Below are 12,990 nucleotides of genomic sequence, written 5' to 3'. Positions count from 1 at the left end.
TAAAATGAACTTGATTTGGAGTTCAATCAAGGTAACAAGTTCTACCTGATAAGGTTGAGTATTCTCATTACCTGTTTGCTGGATCATGGATGGATATTATGGGAAGAAGTTACATGTTAATCACTTCTGGGAGTTCAAGGTTTAACGCTGTCTGTTGAGCCTGCAAGCAGGTTTTCCTGTTTGGGTTTCATCTTACAGTCTTTATCCCGAGCGCACAGCGGTTTTTTGCACCATCGCCAACCTCTTATGGAAAAATTTATTGTAACACCTGTACTTTATTCATTAAAAAAAAAAAAAAAAAAGATAGCTAGCTTCGAAAATAAAAAAATTCGGAAATTCAAGTCTTTCAAGATCGGGTATTTCGGTCTACCCCACAATCGCAGCCACAATCCACCAGAAGCCGAACAACAACGCCACTTGAATAAGGCTCTAATCTGATTTCTGTTCTTGTACTATCTGGCGACTGCATTTTTGCACTTGGCGACCATTTGTTCTCTAATAGTCGCCAAAAGGCGACTTGGAATTTTTTTTAATTTCGAGCCCTGATGACGCCATTTTGTTTGTCCGTCTATTTGAACTGAGTCGTCAAAACCAGTGGATGACGTCAAATCGGTTAGCATGATGAAGAAGAGGTATAAATCTGTGATAAATGCACTTTTCTTTTCCTCAGCACTGATGTCATCTTAGCCTTTCAGAGACACGTTGATAATCTTGATGTCGTCGTAGGGTTTATCGTCCCTAGGATTTGTTTTCACCTTACTTATCTCTTGCACCACACCCATTCCTTTGGTGACGTGGCCCAACACAGTGCGCTTGTTGTCAAGCCACGGCTGTTGTGACAAGAAGTAAATATAAATGAATTAACATATTTTTCCGTTAGTGGTGCGAGCTACTTGAAGATAAAAAGGATGATAAAACCAAGGTTATCACAACAGCGGATCAGAAGAGACAAATGGTCTAAAGAACGGATAAACGAGAGTGACCATATCGCACTTGATTTTTGTTTTGCATCTGTTTGGTTGAGAAGAAGACAAGGAGAGTTTTCTTAACCGATCAAAAGGGCAAAGGAGCTTCACTGCGTACAGGCCCAGATACGATTGGTTAAGAAATTTCAAGGGTATGCGCTTTTCCGCCTCGCACACTCCCTTACAACGCGCACCCATTCTCTTCAGAGCGTCAGGTTCCTAAGTTATTTTTTCATATATTAAAGAAAATTCTCGCGTCGAACTCTAACCCCCCTGTAGCAACCTAATGCCCTTGGAATTAAAAGCCAAACGAAAGATCTCCTAAATGGGAAAAATGGGTTGCGAACGTTTCAGGTGAGGAAATCCGTTTCCCCCTTTCCTTTGAACACGCGGTTGTCTAATTAACGATTTCACACTCTGTCTTCTCCCTTGTGCACTCACCGTTGGTACGACCGTGATAAAGAACTGCGAGCCGTTAGTGTTAGGTCCTGCATTCGCCATGCTCACTGTAAATGGTCGATCGTGCCGCAAGTTTCTGTGAAACTCGTCTTCAAACTCGCCACACCAGATAGACTCCCCTCCAGTGCCATCAGCTGATTTACAGAAAAAAAATCGTATAATTATCATGTTGCACAATTCTCCACAAAATTTCTAATATAATGTGGATGCGAAAGGGGTCATGTTTTCTCAAGGAAGTCCCATTTTCCAAAAGCTGACATGTTAGCTTTTACCCTTGAGCTCACAAGAGTGAGCAAGTGGTAGTTTCTTCTTGTAACATCAGTACACTATCGAGCAGACAAGTTATGAGAATGAAGAAAACTATCAACTAAGGGATACTACTTGATTAAAGACCAAACACTCAGACCTAACACTGAGAAATATAAGTTGGTCAGATCTTGGAGCGCAGAGGTGAAGCAAGGAGACTTGAACAAGTGAAGGGGAAACGTATCAAATGGCCGCGAGGATACTGGGAAAAAATTGGCTCAGTTAACTTAAAAGGGACACATTTCAAGGAAGCTGTGTCGGCTTTAAAGGAAATTGTATCCCTACAATTTTCCCACTCAAAAGTTGTTGTTCAGTTTACCTTATTGGACGGAAAATAGGGAATGAATTCCTTGGAAGAGCACTCTTCCAAAAGGAAACTAACTCGTGCAGATGCGGTTTTGAATGAAGACTAACAGCATTCCTTACCTTCTGGATCACCAGTTTGTATCATACTCCCGATGAATCACACGATGGAATACGTGAGAGTGGTAATAACAATTCTCACTGTGAGTTGCGAAGTTTTCCACAGTCTTGGGACACCTAAAATAATTTAAAAGACGTGATAACTGTCCATAGTGGCTGTCTGGCTAGATAAATGATGAATTGTTTTCTAATATTATTAGGACACGACTGAGCACAAAGCTTGCGACAACGGCAAACGATAAAAGAGAAAAACTGGTTTAATTGTGAAGTTTCAGTTTACTGTGAGTACAGTAAACACCCGAAAATCAGAACCTTATTTTTTGGCAGTCTGGCAAAAAGGTTCTTGTTTAAAAAGGGTAGTTGTTGGTAATTTTGGCAAAACAGGTTCTTAATTAGGTTCTTAATTGCTAAGAGGGGGATACAGTTGTCATTGCTTTGCATAAGAATAATAAATTATCTTTATACGGGCTAAAATTATATATGATACTGTTTAACTGTAACTTTCAACTACCGCAACAAGTAAATAATCAACTCAACGGTATATTGGGCATTTTGTGTAAATTATCTTCTATTTCTTTTACACACACCAATAAATTGTGTCAGCAACTTGTGGTTTGTTTATGCTGTTATTTAGCTGTAACCCATATTATGAGAACCTGCTTGATCATGTTTGGCTAAACAGGTTCTTATTTAAAGGGGTATTAAAATGGAAAATTCCTGCCAAGAGGTTCTTAATCCACTAGGTTCTTATTTTCGGGTGTTTACTGTATTTGTCAAGCGATGAGGTCAAATGATTAAAATCGCGAACTTGAAGAAGAGTTTCGGAGCATTACGGTCAGAAAAGATCGATTCAATGTTACTGGCCTGTGGCGCTTCTTTAATATCGAACTTTGATTACAATCTAGGGATCAAAGGCATTATGTAAACCTACTCTTGACTAAACAGTTGAATCGTAATGTCACCCATTGTTGTGTGGAGAGTGGCCAGTTCAGGTAATTTCTTTTTGCCTTCAGATCCTTAGAGTAGAGCGTACAAAGAGATCAGCTGTAAATAGTTAAATAACAGGCTTACTTAGCAAGGGAGGTTCTTCATGTAAGAGCGCGCCATGGAGTCGACCCTTATGGTTAGTCTATCATCGAGGTGATCGACACTTTTGTTATGTATATCAGTAAAACAGTATACAGACTATCCTAATGGCGTTTAGAGGAATTTTTCGACGAGAATAATTCACGATTGCATCGCTTTTGCCATTCTTCGTTCTGTGATTGGTTAAGAAAACTCGTACCTCCCTCTGAACCAATGAGATGCCAAACTTTAGCTAATGGCGACGTGGCCAACCCCTTTTCCGCGCTTCGGGCAATTTGCTGAGGTTCTTCCTCTGAGTTCCCATTGGCTCCTCGCGATAATTTCCTTTATTGTAATTGGCTTTTGTGATAAATAACTTTGGATTTCGTTTTACGGCACCAAATTGCTTGGACTCTACTGGTGAACGCGAGGAAGCGCTATCCGATTCTGGTCGTCCGCTAAACTGTTTGATATAGGCTTAGAAGCGGGCAAGACAATATTGAAACAGGCTACACGCTTTGTTTTTCCACGTTTATCGACACTGAATAAAGAGACAACAAAAAAAGAGAAAAATTTACAAAGAAGAATAAAACTAAGCAGTTTCTTGCCTGAGAATCCGCAAGAATCTCCTCTCTCAAAGGTTTCTCATTGAAAACATCACGATCACTTTTACCACTGAAATCAAAATGGAAAAACGTGCTAAGCATAAGGTAACATCTAACAATGAAACCCTACGCCTCTTTCCCTTTGATCATTTAACTCCCACAAGCGATTTACATGTAACTTCTGTCTACAATATCCATACTTTATCCAACAAACAGGAGATGAGAATACTCAAACTTATCAAGTTAAAGTTGTTATGATCTGACACCAAATTCTCGCAACTCATTAACAAAGAAATGTGCAGCAACCAAAGGGGAGAATCAACAAGCAGGTCTTGGGAGTTAAAGAGCCCGTTTCCGTTGTAAAGTAACTTTTATTCCTGATTCACCAAGAGACCAGGAGTATCAAGCCAACTTAATAACGATGATAATTACAATAATAGCAATAATAATAATAATAATAATAATAATGATATCAATAGTAATAATAACACGTACGATGCACGATCCTCGCAGTAGATAGCGCTATTTAAGCAATAGCGAAAATCAGACCTGAAAAAAATCAGGCCTGTACGGGATTCGAACCACTGACCTCTGCGATACTAGTGCAGCGCTCTACCAATCGAGCTAACAAGCCAACTGGGAGCAGGCCGTTAAGTCGATTCGTAATAAACCCGTGAAAGTGATAAATCAGATACAATGAAATATATGAAGCTCATATATTTTGAACATCTAATACCGCAGTTCAAAATATATGAGCTTCATATATTTCATTGTATCTGAGTAACAATAATATCAATAATAGTAATAATGATGATAGATATATACAAATGAATAGCATTGATAATACCAATAATAATATCAACAAGAGTAATGATATCAATCCTATCTACCTATAGTCTATATTGCTAAAAATAGGTCTTTTAGACATTATATAATTACGCAAAAAATTATATCTTTGTTATTTACAAATAGAAAAAAGAAACTCAGACTCGCATATTATGAATAGTAGTAATAAAAATAGTAATATTATATTAACAGTCGTAATAAAATGGATTACAACGGAGTATAAGAAGTAGAAAATCCATACAAAAGGAACAGCCAGTGGCATAAATGCACCAGTGAACATCGAAACAAGCAGATGGTCAAACTGTTTACTTTGACTAAAAATTATCCGGAGTGAATTATGCATGAAATACTGCGAGCAAAATCATACAGAGCGCTAGATTTAGGTATTATTAAGCCTTTGATATCCGTAGAAAGTCTGCGACATTCACGTAGTTCCAGTAATTTTGGCTCCAATCAAACTCTTGCCTGACATCGGTGTCCGTGTTCCTATAGCCTCACCACTCAATTTTTCGAAAAAGGTTGATAAACACAATTTCTAGATTCTCGAATGTTATATTATGTTTTTCCACCTGCACAAACTGAGTCATTAATATTTAATAACGAGTCGTACAGTTCTGCGATTGGTTCTCACTCCTCTTAATGAACGTTACGTCACAACACTTACGGGTAAGAACTGAAAGGAGCTCGTAAACAAAGCGAAAACCGAGAGACAGTGTTCCGACGAAGGGCTAACGCTCAAAACGTCAGCTTTTGTAATCGTTACGGTGACCAATTTACCATTTCAGCGTTTAACATGGCCGCAGGAGGTGGAAATACAGATTTGTACGATAGTCAAGTTGCTGCCTGCCAAATATTCTTTCACGAAGAACTACCCGACGTTCCAAAAGGCCAGCTTTTAACAGAGTTGGACGAGATACCCGCAGACATGAGACACCTTAAGAGAGCACTCTACTTGTACGATATAACAGGCTTCAATGCTCATCAGGTAATTGCTGTGCTCGTTGGCATTGTAAACGACAGTGAGATGTACCAGAAAAACAAGACCTTCTACCTGACGCTGCGCAACATCGACGAGAGAGAAAAAAATTACCGCATAGAGGAGCTGTTCCGACTCAGTGCAAGGCCAAGCGAACACCAACCCGGCAATGGCATATTGGTGGCACGTCCGAGGAACAAGAAACGCTTTACAGAACCAGCAAAAGATTACGAGGCGATCAATGGTGCATTGAAGGCCCATTACAAGGATGATACTAAGTCCTTCGCGAGGGATATCAAGAAACTATTTCTGAACAATTCAGTGGTTTGCAGCGCTTTTCCTCAAGCCACCATTGAAGCCTACACGATTTTGCTGTTTGAAATAGCTCGACGTTTAGTCGCGTTAGAAGAGCCCAGCGATAAGAAGGAGCAATATGACGCGCTCCCGATTGGAAGTGCCATCGCAGGGATTATGAAACTGCTCAAGTACGGCAAAGAAATATGCACGTTTGAGGATGTTTTCATGCCTGGGGCCAGATTCCATTGCTTCTCTGGAGATCCCAAGATCAGGATAAAAGCGATTAACGACATAAATACAGCCTTAGCGGAAGCCGAGAAAGGAAAAACGCGAACCCAGCCAGCTTTGTTAATGGGTTACTTTCAATCGATCCAAGAGCCACTTCTTGTTGATTTCACCGAGTGTTACCTTGTAGAACTTAAAGAAACATTCTGCTCCACGCGAAGTCTAATGGACCCATTGATAAGACTTGTCCGAGGTTTTAAGAAAAGTAAGAAGCGTACATCGTCGATTTTAAAATCTTCGGTGAGTACAGAAGACGTTACAGCATTCGATTACCGCAAATCACGCAACTGAGTTCTGATCTCAGTTGTGGACTAGTTAATCTCATAATTCACTCCATTTTTGGTAAATTTGTTATTCGATTACTTTTACTTACTGTAAAAGATAAAATACTACAGATAGATTTATCCAGGCATCTCCACAAATCAACAAGAAAACTTAGTTGTTAATCAAGCTTGAACACTTTTCATGGAAACAAATCATTGTACAGCACTTTCGGTTTCAAAATAATACGGAAAATTTCAACTAGACACGTGCATAGAGTTACACAACCAGACTCGCATACCGCGTCTTTTCTTTAGGTCATGAGGTATAAATAAACAAAAATGGAAGATGTACGAGATGTTAGAGAGTACTGAACTACTGTCTGGTAAAATGCGTTCTATAACCACAAGTTTCCATGTTATTACAGAGTAACCTAGTGAAGCAGTGTTTACGTTAAAATGTCAACAAACCTCTTAGGACCCTTCCCTGAAACAGCTTGTGGGAAAGCACAATCAGGTTGCCTGGAGGGAAAATGTGTGTTCCCTTTTTAACTTTCGTGGTTTTATTTCTTCCGTCCGACTATTCTTTTCATCTAATTAATTTCCCTTGAAATACCTCTTAATTTTTTAAAGGGAGTTTAAAACTTCGACCTATTACTATACTCCTAGCTATACTTCTTTCTCGAGACCTCTTTAGTGTCTAATACTCGAGATATTGCTCAATTCAGCTTTAAAACACTTGAATGAATGAATAAATGGAAAACTTTATTTGTCTATGTTTTATAGCTATAAAAATTTTAAAAGTCAAATACATTTACATATGTAGATAATAGTTATTTACAGATTTTTCAACGATCTTCTGTCACTCAATCCAACTGGAGCCAATCATTGACTGCTTTTGAAGTTCCGCATGTGTTCTTAGTGCAGGTGACTGAAACAAACTGGTGGATTATATCGTTGTCAATCGAGTTAATTATATGCACAACTGCCTCAGAGGCTCAAAACTTGAGAGAACTGGTACGGATTCAAAGATTAACATCGACATGGAAGCATTCGACGCCGACGAGGTTTTTGAAAAACAAGTAGGAGCCTGTACAGAATTCTTCCGTGTAAACCTCCCAAAAGATGTGTCTCAGCCAATACCAGATGATAAAAGGCCCAAATGTGTGAAAAAGTTCGCTGGTCCAGTTTACGATATAACAGGATTTGATGCTGAAAACGTTGTCGCACTCCTCTCCGAAATTGTCAACGACAAGAAGCAGTTTACGTCAAATAAGACCTTTTACTTGCTGTTGCCAAACAACCATGGAACTAGGCCGGAAGATGAGGTAGAGGAGCTCTTCAGACTTAAAGCAAGGCCTACCGAACACCAACCTGGCAATGCCATTGTGTTTCTACGTCCGAGAGGAAAACAGAAGTTTACACGAGGAGCAAAAAAGTACGATGAGTTGCATGGTGTCTTGAAGGCACATTACAAGGACGACACGGAATCATTCGCAAAGCATATCAAGAAACTATTTCAGGACAACTCAGTGGTAACTAGCGATTTTCCACAAGCCACCATTGAAGCCTACATGATTTTGCTTTTTGAAATAGCTCGACGCCTTGTAACGGTAACGAAGCCAAGCTCAAAGAAGGAAGAATTTGACGTTCTACCGATTGGCAGCGCCATCGCAAGATCGGTAGAATTATTGGAGCATGGCGATAAAGAAACGTGCAGATTTCAAGACGTGTTTCTTCCAAAAGAAAAATTCCATTGCTTCACGGGAACAGCCCAAGATAGGAGGACAGCAATTGACAAGATCAACGAGACTACTTCGGATATCGCGAAGAAAGGGAAGGTGATGCTGGGCACAGGGATTGAGAATCACCGCAAAGAGCTTGAAAAAATGTTCCGCTCAAATAAAAAAGAGCTTGATGAAAAATTGAAGGGTCTGGATTTGCAAGAGAAGAAATTACATCCGTCGACGAAGAGTCCGATCGATGTAGAAAGTGATTCATTTGAAGATTACTCTTATTGAACCCCTAGTAAGTAACATAACAATCATTGGCGATAGAATGTCGGATTTCCTTTTTTCTTTTTTCATTATTATTATTGTGGATTAAGATAGAAAGTCATATCCAGGTCTCAGCACTCAAATTTACCAAGACAACATTGTTAATAACGCGAAAATATGAAACATCTTTTAAGGTCTTAATACAAACGCTTTCGGTTTCAATTCAAAGGGAAAATTCCTTCGCGACAGGAAATGCAGATTTATTTGCATACCCAGACTTGCATCATCTTTGGCCTCGAAGTCATTATATGATTTCTTAGAAACTATCCTTCCTGTTTGCTCCTGTTGAGGAAGGAGAGAAGGACTAGGAGGGTAGGGACGGGAACGGGGGGGTAGGGACGGGCGCAATGGTGGAAGCGTAAGTTCCTATTTAATCTTGACTAAAGGAAACTAAAAAGATATGTAGACATTTTTTTCGTCACTCAACAAGCAGATAAACTGTTCTCTTAGGAATGCTTCATAGGCATCAAAAAACATTTGGTAATCTAATATTTTAGCGTAGAGGGCCAAACGTGGACTCAAACGTGGACCATGAGAGCAAGAGATATTCTAGATATTGATTGTAGAACGTTCTCAGTTACTTATTATAACTAGCTCTGTCATCACCAGCCTTCTATAATTATTTGACGCTTGACTCTTAAATATCAGTTAAAATAAATTTCCATATTTTAATCTAAAAAAATGACTATTTGAAATCGAATAGAGCCTGAATCTCTACATTATTCTTTGAAATTGCTTACATTTTAATTCTTTGAGTTTTTCTATGTACCGACGCAGTTGAATAAACTTTCACGGATTTCAAACAAAGTCGGTTACCAGCGGTACACCCTGTAGGACCACTTATCCCTTGAACTCCCATGATCTGATTGTTAACTCTCCCCTCTAGCTGCTACACATTTCCTTGTAGATTGTTTACAAGAACTTGATTTGGAGTTCAATCAAGGTAACAAGTTCTCCCTGATCAGTTTGAGTATTCTTATTACCTGTTTGCTGGATCATGTATAGAAATTATAGGGAGAATTTACAAGTTAATCACCTCTGGGAGTGAAAGGTTTAAAACTGTCTGTTGAGCCGGCGAGCAAGTTCTTGTGTTTGGGTTTCACCTGTACGATCCCTTATCCTGAGCGCACAGCGGTTTATTTACACCATCGCCAGCCTCTTGTGGAAAAATTTATTGTAACACCTGTACTTAATTCATTAAAAAAAAAAACAAAAAACAAAACACAAAAAAAACAAAAACAAAAATACAGCTGAGCTGGGATATAAATAAATTTGGAAATTTTAAAACGCATGTACCAGTGATCCAAGTTAATGTAGTGCTTAGGAAAAGTGAAGTATTTTTAAGGCAGCATTTGTCAAATAAACAATTACAAATGAGTTAAAACAATAAAGACTGTTTCTTTTGAGAGAAGTCAGACGATTACACACCCTGGGGGACCAGGCCCCTAAAACAACTAGAAGGCGGAAAAAAACTCATCCCAAATCAGGCTGCCTGGTTGAAAATATGTAAAATCTGTTTTTCTTTGATGCTGTGCAGAACAACATTGGATCAGGGCCTACTGATTGAAGCGAAGGGTTTTCTGATACCTCCATTTCCTATGATGGCACGATAGAATAAAGATTAAGACATTGTTTATTTCCTCGAAATCATTATCGTGACCAACTTCACAGAACTGCCGTTCAACCAAGATACAGAGCAAGACTTCAAAACTTAATAAGCGAATTATTGAAAAAAACGTTTCAATATAGATGGCTGCTTTCCACTATGCTAGGGACTTTATCTCACGGCAACAATTTTACAAACGCATTTTGCAACGTTTCCGTAAACAGTTTGATTTCGAAGACATCTTAACGAAGTTGCCTGAAAACTCTTCTAGGTTAATTAAGACCAATCCGAAAAAGCACGAGCATTCCAGAAAATACGGAGGTTGTCAGGCGATGTCCGCTGTTACGGGTACATAAGGGCCTCTGAAAAACCCACCACATGCCTTATCTCTCCAGTTTTATTTTTAAATCGAAACTATCCTTTGAACGATAAAACTGTCAGTTTATTGAAGACTGATTCCGCACAGCCACGTTTAACAAGACAGCGCACGGGAAATGTTCATATAGTACACTGCAGTTGCAATCAAGACACTGCCAAATAGTCTTGAGCATATATATCAGGTTAAGTGTGCGAAAAAAAAAAAAAAAAAAAACACTGGAGTGTAATCTTTCGTTGATTTGGTTAAAAAAGCTAAAGTATTTAAAAGAGCGAATTAGGAATATTTACCATTGTAACTGCAGAGTTACTTTTCTTGGCCTTGCCTTGGTGCTGAGCAAGTTGAACAAAACGAACATTCTCCATCTAAAATTAAGAAGGGTAAAAACTTACATACCGCTATGAGTGTAGTCATCGGCACAGAAAAATAAGCGAATTGTAATAATTTGTCAGGCTTAATTACAGTTAAAAGGAGCTGGTTAGAGCCATCTCAGGAAAATAAGTAGCATTTTCTAGCCGTGGTACTTGCTGTCATCAAAAACAAAATGCAAGTCACTCGGTCTCTTTCGCCGCACTTTATCTGGTAGAAGTAGAGGAATTTCTAAAAAGCTGCTCTAGGAGTCGCGTCAACTGACAAGCATGTCTTGTTCCCTTAACTCTTTAACGTAGAAAAGTCTGGTAATGACTATTCGTAAGAATTACTGCATCTGAGCCGAGCACGGCGTTCCCTTGGAAAGCTACAATCGCATCAACCTACGGTTAAAACAGTTGATCCCAATGAAACGCGACCCTGAGTGCGTTATCATCTCACCTTGCCTATTGTTCTTACACATCTGTACGCGTTAAGATTGATAACTGTTGCTAAGGAAACATTACATAACATTAAGAGCACTCGTGAATGTCGTAAAACCATAACCAAAACAAAGGAAACTATTGCACGGAGCAAATGAGGATTCAACGTCAAAACAAGCAAGACTACGTAGGGCGCGAGAAAACGCGCGAGAAAACGCTGGTGACCCACTTGCGCATGCTTGACGTTTGACTGACCGCTGTGTTGTTATTGTGTTTTGTTTTGGGGCAAGATAATTCGCTCTCATACTGCAAGTCTCCACCCAGAGGTAGAAATGACTGCAAAGAATTGAGGTAGTTTAGTAGTCCATCACAGGTTTACTCCGGTATTTTGCGGGAAATACTATCCTTAACTTTTTGTTGAGCAGTCGGCATTTGTTAAGATTTATGTACCTTTAATTCCTAGCATTGTGGCATAGAGCTCGAAGTATCCACTATTATCAAACACTAAATGGAATTAGTATTAAAATTTCCGCGCTTCAATACTCCGAATCCGAAAGCAAACTGATAGACAAAATTACCGTCTCTGTTATGTACATATCCGTGTAAAGACTTGCAGTGACTCATCAAAAACCCTTGTTTTCTTCCCTGTCAAAGATATGAACACTCTTACCTAGAGGCATATGTTTTAAGAGACAAAACGATTTTGATGAACAAAATCCAAATTTCTTGTAATCATAAATCTTACAGTAGGCAAATTGGTCTGGGTAACACTAAGTACAAATTTATCCTTGAGGCCCACTCAAACGCAGGCAACATTTCAACGCAACATCTTGCAACATCGTTGGACCGTGTTGTGAGATGTTGTGAAAAAGCTGGCCAAACGCGCTCAACATCTTACAACATTCAAAACTACTGAGACAAAAATCAGACCCATGATTGGTGTTAGGAGAACTGTCTGCCTGCGTCACAATATTGAAAGATGAATATTCTCCACTGTTATATGGCAAGGTAGTCCTCAGGTAGATCCAAGCGTTCTGATTGGTTCTTACTTGATCCATATTTTGCCGCACGGACCGTTTCCACAGGGACGGTCATAAAAGCGACCAAAAATGCAAAAGGTTTTGGTCGCAAAAGCGAGGTTTTGGTCGCAAAAGCGACCAAAACCTCGCTTGCTCGAGCCGTACTCGGTTATTCTTGCGCGGAGCGAGCTGTGCTACCACGACCACCAATATCCCCTAGTACGGTGCTTACGCTCGGCTATTGAAAAATTAGTATTGTTGACTAACTTCTGTAAAATCATGTATTCAGACTGATGCACAGACCTTTTTGTCCAGTGTCAGTGTAGCAAATAATTTACCACCTGGTGAGAATGCTAAAAACATTGGAAACGTCTTGCACTAAAAAAAAAAAAATTATCTTCATAAAGTGGTTTCTTACATGTACATAGTACACTATGCACTTCACGTTGAAATTCGAAAAAGCCATGCCATGACATGTACATTTATAACGTAACCAGAGTAAAGCGCGCGCATTGATTGGTCATTTAGCGTCCCCCATTCCAGGTTCGCTCATGGGTGTACATTGCTGACGTGATTAAATCCAAAGACTATTTTTCCCCGCGCGCTTGTTTTTTCTGGTCACGTAAGATTTGTTAAATAAAAGGGAACTCTTTC

General features: G+C 39.3%; 1 pseudogene across 1 annotated transcript; it reads right to left on the bottom strand.

Moving 5' to 3' along the window:
* Positions 1-2: 2 nt before the first annotated feature.
* On the bottom strand, positions 3-4,021 carry LOC111321146 (uncharacterized; annotated as a pseudogene). Its single transcript, XR_015992957.1, has 7 exons — positions 3,996-4,021; positions 3,827-3,893; positions 3,492-3,681; positions 3,085-3,169; positions 2,157-2,270; positions 1,407-1,558; positions 3-830 (listed from the first exon to the last, which is right to left on the bottom strand). The product of XR_015992957.1 is annotated as an uncharacterized LOC111321146 (transcript).
* Between the last annotated feature and the right edge of the window lie 8,969 nt (positions 4,022-12,990).

This window comes from Stylophora pistillata, chromosome 11 (genome assembly GCF_964205215.1).
Source record: "Stylophora pistillata chromosome 11, jaStyPist1.2, whole genome shotgun sequence".
NCBI classification, from domain to species: domain Eukaryota; kingdom Metazoa; phylum Cnidaria; class Anthozoa; order Scleractinia; family Pocilloporidae; genus Stylophora; species Stylophora pistillata.
The sequence above is the reverse complement of the archived record's forward strand: the minus strand, read 5'-3'. Positions and strand labels throughout refer to the sequence as shown.